Below are 15,047 nucleotides of genomic sequence, written 5' to 3' on the forward strand. Positions count from 1 at the left end.
AAGAGTCTACCAAGTGTCAAGTGCTGCTTAAAAGGGGGATTTTCACATTTGGGAGTCAGTTATCAAAAACAAGGGATCTTTCCTAGTCTAGTTGTTTCCAAACATCAAGCTGTACACATGGAAAGCCCAAACAGAATGTGATTTAACAAAGACTCTCAAGTTACCTTCTGAGTGCACTAGAAGGCCAGGAAGATGTTGAAGTTCTCTGAAGCCACAGGTGGACCAAGGGGCTTCCTATGACATTACACTGACCTAAAAGATCGATTCAGTCCATAGGGAAAATTTGAAGCTCAAATACCCACACCAAAAGACCCAGGAAGTATCAGGGACTTGAAGATAACTAAAGAGGACACTGGAATAAAATCTTATCGGGAACAGTCCAGGGAGACACACCAGACAACTGCTGTTAATGTCAGTGGTATTTCTAGTTGTCCTTGCTGTATATTGTATATTGTATATTGGCCTATCTTTGACAATAACAGAAAAAAAGTCACTTCTATATGATGGATTGAGAATATGCTCTGGAATATTTGGGTTACATTTTCAGAATTTTCCAGAAGAGGACAAAAGTATAGGAGGAGTTGAAAGACTAAAAGTTAACGCTGGCAGGTACTTACCTAAACAATTAATTTAAAAAAAAAACTGAATAGTCCTGATAAAACTTGGAATTCAATAGAAGACGTGGTACTGTAGAATGGAATGTGCGACTGTCTTGAACACATCATAATAAATGCATGGGACCAAAACTCCCTTCACTTTCCTGAGTCAAGCAAAGGCGGCAGCAGTCAAAGCATGGGGTGGCCCATCTGCACCCAGGAACCCGGCTCTACTCTCACTGTAGGCTAAAACTGAGCAAGCCTGCTGCTGCCCTCCGACATGTGAGTGAGTTCATGACTCCAGCATCCTGTCACCTAACCCTAACCTTGAAGACCACGATCCAAACCAACCTCAGTGTTTTCAACCCTTTCTCCTGGTCCTGCTAACACGTTTCCTGTCCCTTCTCTTCTCCATTGCCCACTTCTATCAGCCTCCCAGCCCCATCTTCCTGTCTCCATTCCTAAAGACACCCTCCTGTGTTCAGTGAGCTCTCAAACCCCATCAGACACAAGCCCTTTCTCTTGTCCAACCATCTGAGCTGAATGGGGACTTCATTCACAGCAAGGCACTTGACCCACGTTTAATGAGTGAGAGCATGAACGATGGACAACCCTCAGGATACCAGACTCTGAGCGACAGAGATGACAGGAAGTAATAAGGGCAGGGAGGGAAAGAGCCAAAAGAAGGAAAGAGGAGACAAGAAGCCACTCATGTCTGCTTGCTCTAACAGACACCCTTGCCCTGAGTCCCCAGAACTGCTATCACCAAAGAAAAGAAAGGCGGGGGAACTGCTCCTTTCATTGTCCACATTCATCCTCAGCTCAAAGTGATGTGACTATTTTGCCTCTGAGGATGCCCTGGATATTTAGTCCAGCCTAATTTCACTCAGATACACAACTTGATTTCCCCTGGTCTGAACCCCAGGAATTGACTTTTTTCTTGACAACAATTTACAACATAGAACTTTCCAGTCTTGTCATCTGAAAAAGGAAGATTTAATGTTCCCTGAGGTCCAGAGTGTGCTGGGCTCTAAAGCTCATTCGAGGACAGAAGTCTCTTGTGCCTTCAGCACAGGACGAGCCTACAGGGCTCAGGGCGGCCGTGGTTCTTGGCAACGCCATGTTCATGCCTGTGTATCCTCAGGGACCTCCCATCATGCATCATATTCCGTGCACACCACAAACTGAGGTAAAACCAACTCTGTCTTTTAAAAGGAATAATCTAATATGGTTTCCATTACCCCCCCCCCATAAAATATGTTCCTTGGGGGCTGTTTCATTCTTCCAGCTGAAGATAGGGGTGGGGGTAGGGGGATCAGGAGGTTGGATGAAGGGAAATATTCCAGAAGGGTAGATAAAAGATAAAGTCTACCTCCCCACCCAGGAAACTGGTAGGACACCAGGTGAAGCAGAATAAGGCAGGTGATGAGGCACATCTCCTGTCCTCTGTTTCCCAGGCAAGAGCACTGGAAGGGAGAGGGAGGCACGTGGAATAGGCTAAGGGGAAAATCAATGCAGAGAAAGAGCTTCCTTCTCAACAGAACTCATAACACACAAAGGCCACATTAGGTCAACTCCCCCTACCCTATACCAACCTGGGGTGGCCAGAGAAGTCATACAAGAAAAGGCAGAAGGACAGTCTCAATTTAGTTCTCAAGAGTCTCCTTTAACTACCATGTTACAAGGGAAGTGTCAATTGCTATTGCCTTGGGGAAGGACCCAGAAGTGGCTGATGGACTAAAAGGGTTGGAGCTCAGGAACACAGTGGGGAATCCCAAGAGCCAGGGACCACGGGGGGAACAACCTAGACCAGGAGTCATGAGAACTGGACCCAGGGAGACACTCAGTGGGGGGGTCAAAGCAAAGAGATGCCTAGCATTGCCAAGCTCAGAGAAAAAGGAACATCACCTCAGAGTTGTAAATTCTGTCATGACAGCAGAGCCCCTTACAACCAGGCATCTAGGTACAGGACAATGTAGTCCTTACACAAGGGTCTGAGTGCATGATCCACCATCTTCCCTTCTCCCACCGGTCACCATGAACTCAGAGACTCTCTTGGAGAACAGGAATGGAGGAGAAAATAGGAAAGAATAGAGCTTTATCTCCCAAGAGACCTTTCCTTAAGAGTCCATTTAAATTATTCATTCAGAACTGATTTTATTTTTCCTGGATATCCAGCCAAATGGGGACAACCAGGCAAGAGCAGATCTGTTATGAAACATGGAAACTACATTTTCCTTGCACGTCAGTATGTAGCGTGTGCATGTGCAGTTCAACTTCACAACAGAAGTACTGTATGTGAAAACCAGCGTTTGCAAGCCAGCCTGTAACGGTACTGCCTGATGCTTGCTGCCACCAGGGAAAGGTGGCTGAGGAAGGGCAAGTCCTTGGTGAGCCTCCGGTGACTGCACAGGAGCATAGTGGACAGGAAGCACCCCCTCCAGCCTGGGGCTCCAAGAGCTGCTGCAGCCAGGCAATATGGACAGGTAGATCGCCCATGGCGAGGAAATGGACATTTGGAGTCAGGTTTTTCTTAGGGGTATGGTCTCCAGCCTGGGCCCAGTACCTGTTCCCATTACCCCACATGGTTCCCCTTTCAACGGTCAGTCAGATGACAGGGGTGTGTGTGTGCATGTGTGTGTGTGTGTGTGAGAGTGGATGTGTGGGGGGAAGTGTGTGGATATGGTATGTGCGGTGGGGGTGGGGAGGGTGGGGGAGAGCAAAAGGTCACCATGCTACTAAAGATTGTGTATCTCTTACCTGAAACGCTCGGGACCAGAAGTGTTTCAGATTTGAGAATCTTTCCTGATTTTGGTATATGTGTTTACGAACGAAATCTTGGAGATGGGATTCAAGTCTAAACATGAAATTTGTTTTGTGGACACCTGAAACATATAACCTGAAGGTAAATTTATTCTTAATTTTTAGTGATTTTGTGCCCAAAACGAAGTCTTGTGATGTAGTATTTTCAGTTACGGCATCAAATCGGAACTCAAAAAGTTTCAGTTTTTGAAGTATTTTGGATTTTGAGATTAGGGAGGCTTACTCTGCAGCAATATGGTGGGTAAATTAAAAACAAAACAAACTTTGTCCTACCTTTTTCCAGAGATCTAACACATCCATATGTAGATGTCAGGAGCTAGCCAACCATCAACCAGAGTCACAAGAGATGCCTTGAGTAAGTCCCCTAAAATCCAGAGGGAGCTGTCTCCTCCCTGCCCACTGCCACCTCCCCTCACCCAGCTCTTGGGGCCCAAGGAAGGCACAGCCTGCCCAGATCAGAATTAGGTCTTTTGTAACATTCTTTTTTTTTTTTTTTTTTTCTAATTCTCTGCCAAAGGAGCCCCCGCTGTATACACGTGTGAATCCACTGTTCAACTCCTGGACAAGTTTTCAGCAACACATTATGTACAAATTAAAAGACTGTCTGATTGATTTCTTTTTTTTTTCCCCCATTTTGTTATTTGGATTTCTTTCTTTGTTTTTGCAGAATTTTTCTAGAATAGGTGTCAATTTACTTTGTAAACAGTGTGCTTAATTGTTTGTAAGACTGCAGAATAACTGGCACAAAGTGAAGTTATTTTAGACAAGAACAAACAATTTGAATATGGCAGTTAGTAGGGAACTGAGAACAAAGGATGGAGTTTTATTTAAAGAACAAGTCAATCATGCCAAGAGAAAGACAATGCCCAGACTCCTTCCGTGTGCAGAGCTGAAAAGCCCGAAGTTGCTCTGTTTTAAAACGTGTGAAGATATTCAGTACAAAAGGCCGGGTTTTGAACACCGATAAAAGAAATTCAGGAAGATCAACTGTGGCTCACAAAGAAACAAAGCCTGAGCCAGTGAGGACGGGATTGTGTCTGTGAAACCCAGTACTCAAAGATGACAGGATCTGGATTTACAGCTGGGCAAAGACTCGGGCAAGTGACACGGAAGTTTTATGCAAAGTGACTTAACATCACTCCATCAAATATGTTAAATGCAACAGAGTGGGAATAGGAAATGCTGAGGGAGCGACACCTCAGCGCCACAAAGCCCGCATTCCCCAGATCACCAGCCCCCAACCCCCACTTCCCACAGAAACACACTCCACTTCTTTTCAGCAGTGCATTTACTTAGAACAAGACTCGGGGCCCCCAGTCAGCAAACAGTTTCTGTAAAGAGTCAGATGATAAATATTTCAGGTCTTGCAGGCCACAGGGTCTCCATCCCAGCTCTTCAACTTGGCCCCAGTTTTGGAGAAGGGGCTATAGATGATGCATAAAGAAAGGGGCCTGGCTTCATCTCCAGGAAAGTTTATGGACGGTGAAATTCACATCAACTTTGTGTGCTGTAGACCGTCTCTTGATTTTTTTTTTTTTTGTAGTCATTTAAAATGTAAAAATTATACCAGGCTAAGAGGTCACATGAAATTGAGTGGTGGGCCGCAGTTGGCCCACCCTCCATTGACAACCCGGGCACCTTCCATGATGGTTCCATGATATGCTTACTCAGAACTATACTTGCTAACATGCGTTCCAGAAGAACGGTCGCCTACAAGTGTGCAGAATTTGAAGCAGCAACCGCATGAAACTGTAGCAGTAAAGCAAGATAAAAAAGGAACAAACCACTAATAGAGAAGAGGACAGTAAAATGTGGTAAAATGTATGCCCACTGTCGCAGACAGGAGGTAGCCAGTGAGAGAGGACAGGGTGGGGCAGAACAGCTGTGTGGCTACCAATACTTGGACTAGACTCAAGGTAGGGCTGGAGGAATTTTCATCCAAGTGAGAAATGGAAGATGGAAGAAGAAAGGAGAAAAGGAAGGTCAGGAAAATAATGCAGATCTTGAAGATTACCACATGGAGTCTTCCTATGAGAATTACTGTAAACATTATATATGTATACACACACACACACACACACACACACACACACACACATATCCCTTATGCTATTTAATCCTAACAGCCCTATGAGGCATTATTATTAATCCCACTTTACAGATGAGGAAACTGAGATCCTGAGATGATAAACTATGTGTTCAAGATATGGGTGGAGGGATGGATGAATAGACTGACATACAAATAGACATACAGAAAGATAGATATAGCTATTAGGTTAGACAGACAGTAGATGGGTAGATGATAGATGTAGAGAGATCAATATGACAAATGGATTGGATTAAATAAATATGATAAAGATCACATAGACAATAGATAAATAGATATGACAGAAACGGATTAGCCCACACTCCAACTCTAAGCACAGAGCGCTGGACACCATGCCTCTGCCTCTGTGTGCGCTCTGGGGAAGTAGGAGGCTGCTGAGACACCAAATAAGACTTCAGGAAGCAGCAGGAGCTCCCCTTTTTTACAAGCAGTCATGCACTGGTCCCCTCGACTCTTCCAAGAGGTTAGTTGGAGAGGAGGCTTCCTGAAGGAGATGAGTCTGAAGTGGTTTTGAAATGACTGAAGGAACTAAATATTGAAACACGTGCAACCACAGGAAGCGTGAGCAAGGAGGACCTGGAACTGGGAAAAACAAAGATGCAGCAGGACTTGAAAGTGTGAAGACGGTTTGAAGAGCTCGACGTGTTTTCTCTCAGATCTGACGTCGGGACAGGTTTTCAAAAACACAGGTTCTACAAACTGCATCTCTTTGATATCCAGGAGGAGCTCATTGGGAATGCAAAGCAGCGGAGCCAGGAGCACCCTGCCCTGCCAGAACCAGCCTGTGGGGCTATGGGACGATCCTCAGCAACTTAGCAGCAACTCGGGGCCTTTCTGGAAGAGTGGCAGTTCACACCCAACCACATACAAGGAAAGCAGTACCTGCTATCCTCAGTTTACAGACAAGAAAAGAAAAAAAGCAGCTTCAGAGAATCAGATACCCACCCTGCCTCGAGTCTGAGTTAGTAGAACAATTCACTCCAACATGCCTCCCGCAAGGGACTGACTGATCATCAGGGCTCAGAGCCCTCTTTAAAACAGCATCTCCTCCCACTCCACAAGGACGGACATGTCCCATCCTATTCCCTGGGTTTGGAAAAAATTAAGATGCAAAAACTCCTTTAAAACACACCAAAACTGTCCGTAATCCGTGGTGATGGAGGTTAGTCACCTGCACATGTCTGGCAACATACACGGACTCATATGCCAAGGGTGATTTTGACTGTATGCAAATCACATCTCAAGCGAAATCAGCATTAAAGAAAAGAAAATACTGAAACTTCTGCCTGGACATGGAAAGCTTAAGAAACGCAAGTGTCTATCACTCTTGAGTGTCTGTCTGACTTCTAGAGGTGAAACATGAATGAGCCAATTAAATAGCTCATTTGTGGATGACTGACAAGTCACATTTGAGTTACTAAACTAGTTCTGGTTTGGGAACTGGTGGGTTCCACATATCAAGCTGTGACTCTGTTTAACCCAAGTGTTCCCCTGGGGCCCTCCTTGGCTGTCTCTCTTCTCCAAGCCGCAATTGAGGCTTTGCAAGTAGCCCCATAAACACGCTAATGAATGAATGGACAACTAATTACCTTGTAAATATGCATGAATGAGCACAAGCCTCAGATTCCTCAGCAGCAAGCCAAATGTCTGGGCGCCCTCTTGCTACCTACTTGTGCATGAGAAAATGCGCAATATTCCTGAGAAGCCGGACTTCTCCTCCTCCTCAGAGATAAATCTTTCGGAGTTCACAGAAAACTAACATCTGGGGGTAGGACATTTAAAACGACACACTTTTAATAAAAATAAAAGGAAAATCCAGTCAGGAAGGAGTAGCCACTTTGAGTTTTCAGTAAGAGACCTCTTGGTTGAAAATTTCTAACCAGGTACATTTTTAACATTACAATCATTTTCAAATACACAGCCCCCCCCCCCGCCATTTTTCCACTGCCTTCTCTTTGGACAGCCATATATATATATGCATTGTGTTCTCCAAAGATTTGAGAATTTTTGAAGCCCTTAAGAACACCACTGTTCCCATCCCAAGAATAATGGCATCACACTACAAAAGCCATGTTGGTGGTGGATTAGGTTGGTCCCTGGAAATGGTATTCCCAACAGGACATGGGTGGAAACTGACTTAGTGTCTCAGACAAGATGCAATCATCCAGTTGGGTGAGTTGAGTCTGCTCAGAGCCTGAATGGAGTCCAAACACTAGAGGGAAATCCTGAGTAAAACTCCAAACTCTCCAGAGACCTCAACTTACTTATGTGTCATATGGGATGAACAAAATCTCCCTTGTAGAGTAATTAAGAAGATTAAATTAGATGATGTATATGAAGCACCTAGTACTGTGTCTGACATATCCTAAATATTTGGTAACTAATATTTGTCACTGTCAGTAGCATTAATAAGACCCAAAGGAACAGTCAATTCATTTTGTCCCTGTAGAGTTTGTGGTATTTCCCTAAATATCAGCTGGAGCTGGTGCTTATCTTAGCACTGAGATGACATGCATAGGGTCATGTTGAACTCAGAACCAAAGATGGCCAGCACAGGGTAGACCCCAGGAGGAGTACTTGGTAGTTTTGTATTTCCAAATTTTTCTCAACTGTCTATGTTCAAGCCTAAGTTCAAGGAAAAAACCATTATGAAACTCGGGCAATACCACCTGATCCCTAATGGATGAGAACAAGAACCAACAAGTCCCTCACTACAGGGTTTCCAATAGTGCCTCCCAGGGAACAGGAAACAGGGAAGGTACCACTTCACCACAGTCCAAGGCCAAGGAAGTTTAAGAAACTCAATTCCACAGAGACAAAAGGATTTCGTTACTCCAAAACATCTGAATGCTAGAATTCGTTGTGAAATTCATAAGTCAGACATCCAGAAACGTGAACTGGGAATTTTCTATATCATAGGTTAACAGATAAAAAGTACCTTGGATACCATCAAACCACCTCCTCAGGGCTTAATTCCTTGGATAACATCCTGATGATGCCAGTTTCAGTGCTCATGACTCAGCTCAATACAGGTTGAGCATTCCTCATCTGAAAATCCAGAACACTCCACAATCTGAAATTTTTTGAGCGCTGATGTGATGCCAAAAGAAGAAATTTCTGCACTGTGATACTTGACTTTGTGTACAAAAATAGTCACCATATTGTATAAAATTATATGTAAGCTATGTGTGTAAGAAACATAAAAAAACTTCACGTTTAGATTTGGGTCTCATCCTCAGGATACAGATGCGAATATTCCACAGCCTAAAATCAGACACACTTCTTGTCCCAAAAATTTCAGACAAGGCCTGTACTTCACCAGGTATCCTTCTTAATCTCAATGAAATTACAGGAAAGTTCTTCCTTGTGTTGAAGCAGCTTCTGTCTCCTCTGAACCCTCTACCCAAATCTACTCTCTGCCCTTTGGGAGCAACCCAGGAACAACTCGATCCACTTCCCAGGCACATTCCTCTTAAGACTTCAAATTCCTAAGTCATCTCCTCTGAATATACCATAACTTTTCATTCAACTCTTCAGTTCCATCACTATTTTCATTTCCAGATGCATCACTATTCTTGGGAACAACTCTTCCATGTACTTGAGTTCTACCAACATCCTTGCAAAAATTCCTAGGTGGGGACTGAACTAATTGGGTACCCAGCAGTTCCGTAAGACCACCACCTCCCTTGCCCTGGACACTGTACATCTCTTAATATGGTCTAAGCTTACAGTCACTCTTTTAGCAGTCACAAGATGTATGGAATCAATTCAAATCCTAGTTTGTTTTATATGAACTGCTGCTACTAAGCCACGTTTTCCAGAACATGGGCTGTGTTGTTACATTTTGCACCTAAAGCCTCAAGTGCGCATTTACAAATTTATTGTATTTTTCTTTGTTTTAGTTCAGTCTTCTATTCTGTCGTAATTTTTCTTTACAATACCAGCTCTGATAGCCAACATATTGGTTCTCTCCAAGACTGAATGCTGGAAAAGTATGATTTCTATGCTTTCATCTAAGTCACTGATTTAAAATTTAAAAAATATAACAGGGACTATAAGGTCACCCCCAACCCTTAGGTGCCAACATGGCTCTAGACGAGCTTCTCTTCCTGATTTTACTCCTCATAACTTCTTCCCGCCGGCGCGAACTCACACCCAATGGTGCTCGACACACTGCCCAGGCCCCTAGCAACAAGGTTCACCCAATCAACCATCGCCCCACCCCACAGCAATAAGGCTCTCCCAATCAACTCTCACCCTGTTTCATGCCCCAACTAATCAGCCTCTTCCCGGCCCTATATAATTGTGTGCATTTTTAATATAAAACAGAACTACTCCGGCGCTTAGCTTTGACTGGTGTCTCCGTGTGGAATTCTTTCAGGGACTGGTTTCAAACTTAAAAAGACAACAGGGCCTACAAGTCTGGAATGATTATAAAATAAGGGCGATTCTCCCTGGTTAATAAAATGTGCTGAAGGTGATTATTCAACAAACTACATTGTACCCATCAGCCCATGTTTCTCTGCCTTTAGAGATATGTAACTGATTCTGTCAACATCCTGGACTTGCCAAAATCTAAGACGCTCCCTTAATCCACCAAACTAGCACTCTCGTTTTAAAAACAAAAATAGGAAAAAAATACGTCAAGTTTTTGTTTTTGTTTTTGTTTTTCTTAGGAAGCCATACTGACTCTTAGAAACCCTGGCTTCCTTTGCTGAGGGCTTGCCATCCTGAGGCTAAGAGCCAGAGAGACAGAATAACAGGGTTCCCACCTTAGATTTTTCAAGTCAAAAGCCATCTCCAGGGCTTGGAGTGCTCACCTAACACACATGAGGCCCTGGGTTCGATCCTCAGCACCACATAAAAATAAAATAAAAGCATTGTATCACCTACAACTAAAATATAGATTTTTTAAAAACCTACCTCCATAAAGTACTAACCTGCATACTGTTGAGCAAGTTGTTAAACATTTCTACTCCAACTATAAAAGGGTTTTGGAGTAGAAGAAAAAGATGTATATATAAAACTCTTAGTATAATGCTGGGGACAGAGAAAATGTTAAATAAAATGGTCCTTATTTTTAAAACCAGGCTGGCTGGGCTTGGGTTGGCAATCAACACAGTTTCCTACTGGAAACTGGGTCTGCTTCATGTCTGGTTTCATGGAAACAATCTCAAGGTGGAGATTCTTATGCACAGAAGTATTCAATAAGAATTCTCTGGAGAGGAGCAGGATGCAGCAGAGAATGGAGCCAGCAAGAAGGTTGTTTTGAGTGAAGTCTAGCTTCATTCCCATCTCAGGAGGCATAAATTACCTGACAGCATCTGCCCTGAGGAAAGGAAACAGCTTTCCTGAGCTCCCTCCCCCCGCCACTCAAGTCCATGGGACTCTGGGGCTGTGGACTGACAGATAAAACCCCCAGCACTTCCTGGCAAACATGGCTCCATTCACCCAAAGCCAATCTTCTGGGGAAGGTTCTAGAAATGACAGACATTTCAGCAGCAGCTGGGGAAAGCGTTCCCAATGAGTCAAAGGGATCCCAGAGGATATGAATGGCGTCACCGTGGGCATCTGTCATGAAGCGTTGCCGATCACTCTGTCAAAGCTAGGGGGACCCACCAGACTTGTGACCTCTGGGGGGGGAACATGGAGATCTGTGCCACCTTCATGGTTGTCTTCTTTCCTCCTTCTTCATTTATCTCCCCCTTCAAAACTTTCCCTTTATTGAAACATATTGTGATTAAGCACAATTACAAAAGACCACAATATCTCCACTTCCGAGTTACAGTCTGTCTCACTGCTGTCAAAACATGGTTACAAACTATTTTTTTTTCCCTGTGAAGAGCTCCAACATGGATTAAAATATAGAACTCACTACAGAGATGAGGAATTAACCACTAGAACATAGCGTATAGTAAAAATTCCAAAAGGGCTCAGGGCATAAGAGAATCAAGAGCCCAAATGTTCAATCAGAAGTGCAGCCAGATGTTAGATGCTGCTAGAGCATATTTTAGGATCATTCCATCATCAAATTATAGAAGGAGGGAAACCCAACAACCACACCCTCCTGAAGTTACCCCTGTTGGGGTATTGTTCTGTTACATCCTTGGAAGGCAGACAGACTTGTCAAAATCTTACTCTGACACTTAGCTGCTGGGATATTTTAACCAGGCTCCAACTTCTATAACCTCTTCAAGCCTCTATTTTTTCATTTGCTAAAAGGATAAAATAACATCTTCAAAAGTTACAGGCGGAGCTTTAAATAAAACAATGTTTAGAACTGCTTGACACAGTGCTTGGTACCTGCCAAGCTTTCCAAACATAGCACATATTTTTTGAATTCCTTCAAAAAATGTCTTCCTTCAGGGGGACCAAGAAGCTGAAAGTGGAAGAAGCACTAACATCTTATGATGGGGGACATTTATCACTGTATCAAAATTTGTCAACCTATAGACTAAACTGCTCTATCTTCCCTTGAAATTAATACCACAGGGACTTTTATTTCTTTTAAATATTGAGCATCAGCATCTCAGCTCTGTATTCCTCTGACACCACCATCTTCTGCAATGACTCCGTATCTTTTCAACTCCTGGGGACAGTTTTGATGGTCACTGTGACAGGGGAGGTGGCATACTCAGGGCATTCAGTGGACAAGGCAAGGGCCACTATAGCCAGAATAATCCCTCCCAATGAAGAACCATCCCACTTGCCCACTGAATGACTTCCCAACGTCACCGGCATTCACGAAGGGCACAGCATGCTCACGATTATCCGAGCCCAGATCTAAATACTCTTAAATACAAACACACTCTTCAATACTTGGTGTGAATATGAATGGATCTTCCAGGAGTGCCACCACCAGGTAAGTCAGGGGACAGAAGTGGGTTGTTTTGTTCCGGACTCTACCAAGAGTCACTTGCCATGTTAGAAAACCATGACAGAACTTCTCAATGAAACCAGCTCACCAGTCCATATAGCTCCATCCCCATGTGCAGCTGACCCACGCAGGTGAGTCCACACACAGGTACAGGCCTATGACCTCTTCACACCAGTGTGGTCGCCCTGACCATTTTCATGTCTAAATGAATATTTTGTTGTAAGATATTTATTGTTGTCATTGGGGTATTTCACTCATTTTTTTTTTAAGTGGACCATATAGATTGTGTATTTCTCTTCCGGAGAGCAGAGAAGGGTACAAAATATTTGTCATTATAAGGGGGACACTGTGATTAACAGGCTTGTGAACTGGCCCTGTGCTCTCTTTGCCAGAGGTGGTGCTATCGGACATCATTGTCCTTGGAACATAATCACTGGGATTTTTTTCAGCACGGAGGCCTGCCCCAGATTTCTCTCCAAGGAAAAAGATGGAGTCTTCTTATGCAGGTCTGAGAGCTGGTAAGACTTGAAAAAGCTTCCCAGAGTCTCCAGGGATCTCCTGCTAGCACATGCATTAGAACTGGTCATTTGTTCCTCTTCTCCACCTAGTCTAGACTACAATCAAAGAACCTCTGAATTTGACACTGAAGGTCACACTGTGGCAGGGCCTTTCAGCTGAACATGATCAACTACATACCAACACATGTGCTCAACACAACTTACCATGTTTATGTTTTAGAGTTAAAATAGATCTCTGAACAGATAGAGAAGGTATTGACCAATCACAAATACAGGGGGTGTCAAAGACAAACTACTACTTCAACTAGAATTTTAGTCTTGCAGAAAGGCAAGGTGAAGTACCTTATAAAAAGGGTACACTTGTTTTTATTTGAGAGAGTTGATAATGTGACCACAAAGATGAATGCATAGAATTGAACTAGGAGTTGACTTTTGCTTCTATCAACTTGGTTATTTTTCCCTAACCTAATAGAAAGGAAGCAGTCGATACAAAGTTTCCTAAATCACATGCAAGAAAAGGATACCATTCCCTCCCTTAACACACACACACACACACACACACACACACACACACGCACCCACCAAAAAATTAAAAGATGAACTGATTCTTACAGTTCTAGAAGGTAACCCAAGACCTCTGGTCGTTTAGGACAGAAAATGCTACCATGCTCTACCTGCATGTGGGGTTTTTGGACTAGATTTTTCTGGGAGGTGAACCACAGGGCCAAAACCACAGGACGCTGCTCTTAGGGGAGACATACCTGATACCAACTCAGGCTGTTACTACCCCAGTCAGAATGCATGGGCCCTTGGAAACGAACAAGGCCCACAGATCTCTTAGTTTCTACAAGTCTCCAAAAGCCAGTATCTTTCCAGGAAAGGCACTGGGGTTTCTAATCCAGTGTGGAACAAAAGTAAAAAACACCTTAAATTTTTCTAAGAAATCAACACTAACAGAAGGAAAAACAGCAACCAGCTTTTCTGCAATATCAAGCACTGCTTGCCTGCAGCCATTTGAATCAGAGATTGTTTGCATTAATAAGGCGTTACCCTTTTTTTTTTTTTTTTTTTTTATTGTCAAATGCCAGCCGTTCAATGTCCCACATTTGCCCGTGAAATTCAGGGCAATGAAGCTGACAAAATGTAATTTATTTGCATTGAAATGTGCCAGATTCACGATTTACTTTCCCAGTTTCTCAGGCTGGATTTTCCACATGCAGTGCCTTTCTGATCTGAGAGAGGAAGCCAACTTCCCTGAGCCTCTAACAGCAAGGGTGTGGCAGGTGGGTGGCCACAGGAGCAGCTGGCAAGGCCACCAATATCATGGGGATTTTCCAAAGACAGGGGTTGGGCGGGGGAGATATGATCCAAACAGCTTTAAACCAGTACCGAAGTTCTCCTTGAATTGGGAATGAGTTCAACCTTTAGCATACATAACTTCAAATTAATGCAAACTTATAGATGAGTATAAAACACACAAATCTAGTCATCTCTAGAAAATGTAACAAACTCAGAGAATTTATTAGAACACAGAGCTAAATTGAATTTCACGAATAACCTAAATGTGTAAAACATTTCACCATCATGATGAATGTTTGAGATGGAAAAGAAAGAAAATTTAAGTCAGAGAACATACAGAGAAGCATCAAAATATGGATATCTGGACCAAGATTTTTCATACAAATGGAATAGCACTGTGTTCAAAACTGTTGTATGAGATTTACTTTCAAGGGCATTATTTGTAACATCAGGAAATTGGGAAGAAACTCAATGCCTGATAAGAAAGAAATCAGTTGAATAAATTATGGTGTATTCATACTTTGGCTTCACTAAGAAATTCATGTTATAAAAATGTTTTAATAACATGGGGAAATGTTTCCAATATAATTTTAAATTTAAAAAGCAGTTTACAAAGAAGTAGGTACATCTGGATCCTAATTTCATAAACTGTAAAATTACATATATGTGTATGTTTGTGTATTTATATGTATGTATGTGTATATATGCATTTACACACGGGGGAAAAACTAGAATATATGTAAACACAGCATCTTCATATTAGCAATGATTATGTGTGAGTGGTGAGATTATACTTTATTTTGTGTGTTACTCCATAATTTAAAAAC

Source organism: Sciurus carolinensis, chromosome 16 (genome assembly GCF_902686445.1).
Source record: "Sciurus carolinensis chromosome 16, mSciCar1.2, whole genome shotgun sequence".
NCBI classification, from domain to species: domain Eukaryota; kingdom Metazoa; phylum Chordata; class Mammalia; order Rodentia; family Sciuridae; genus Sciurus; species Sciurus carolinensis.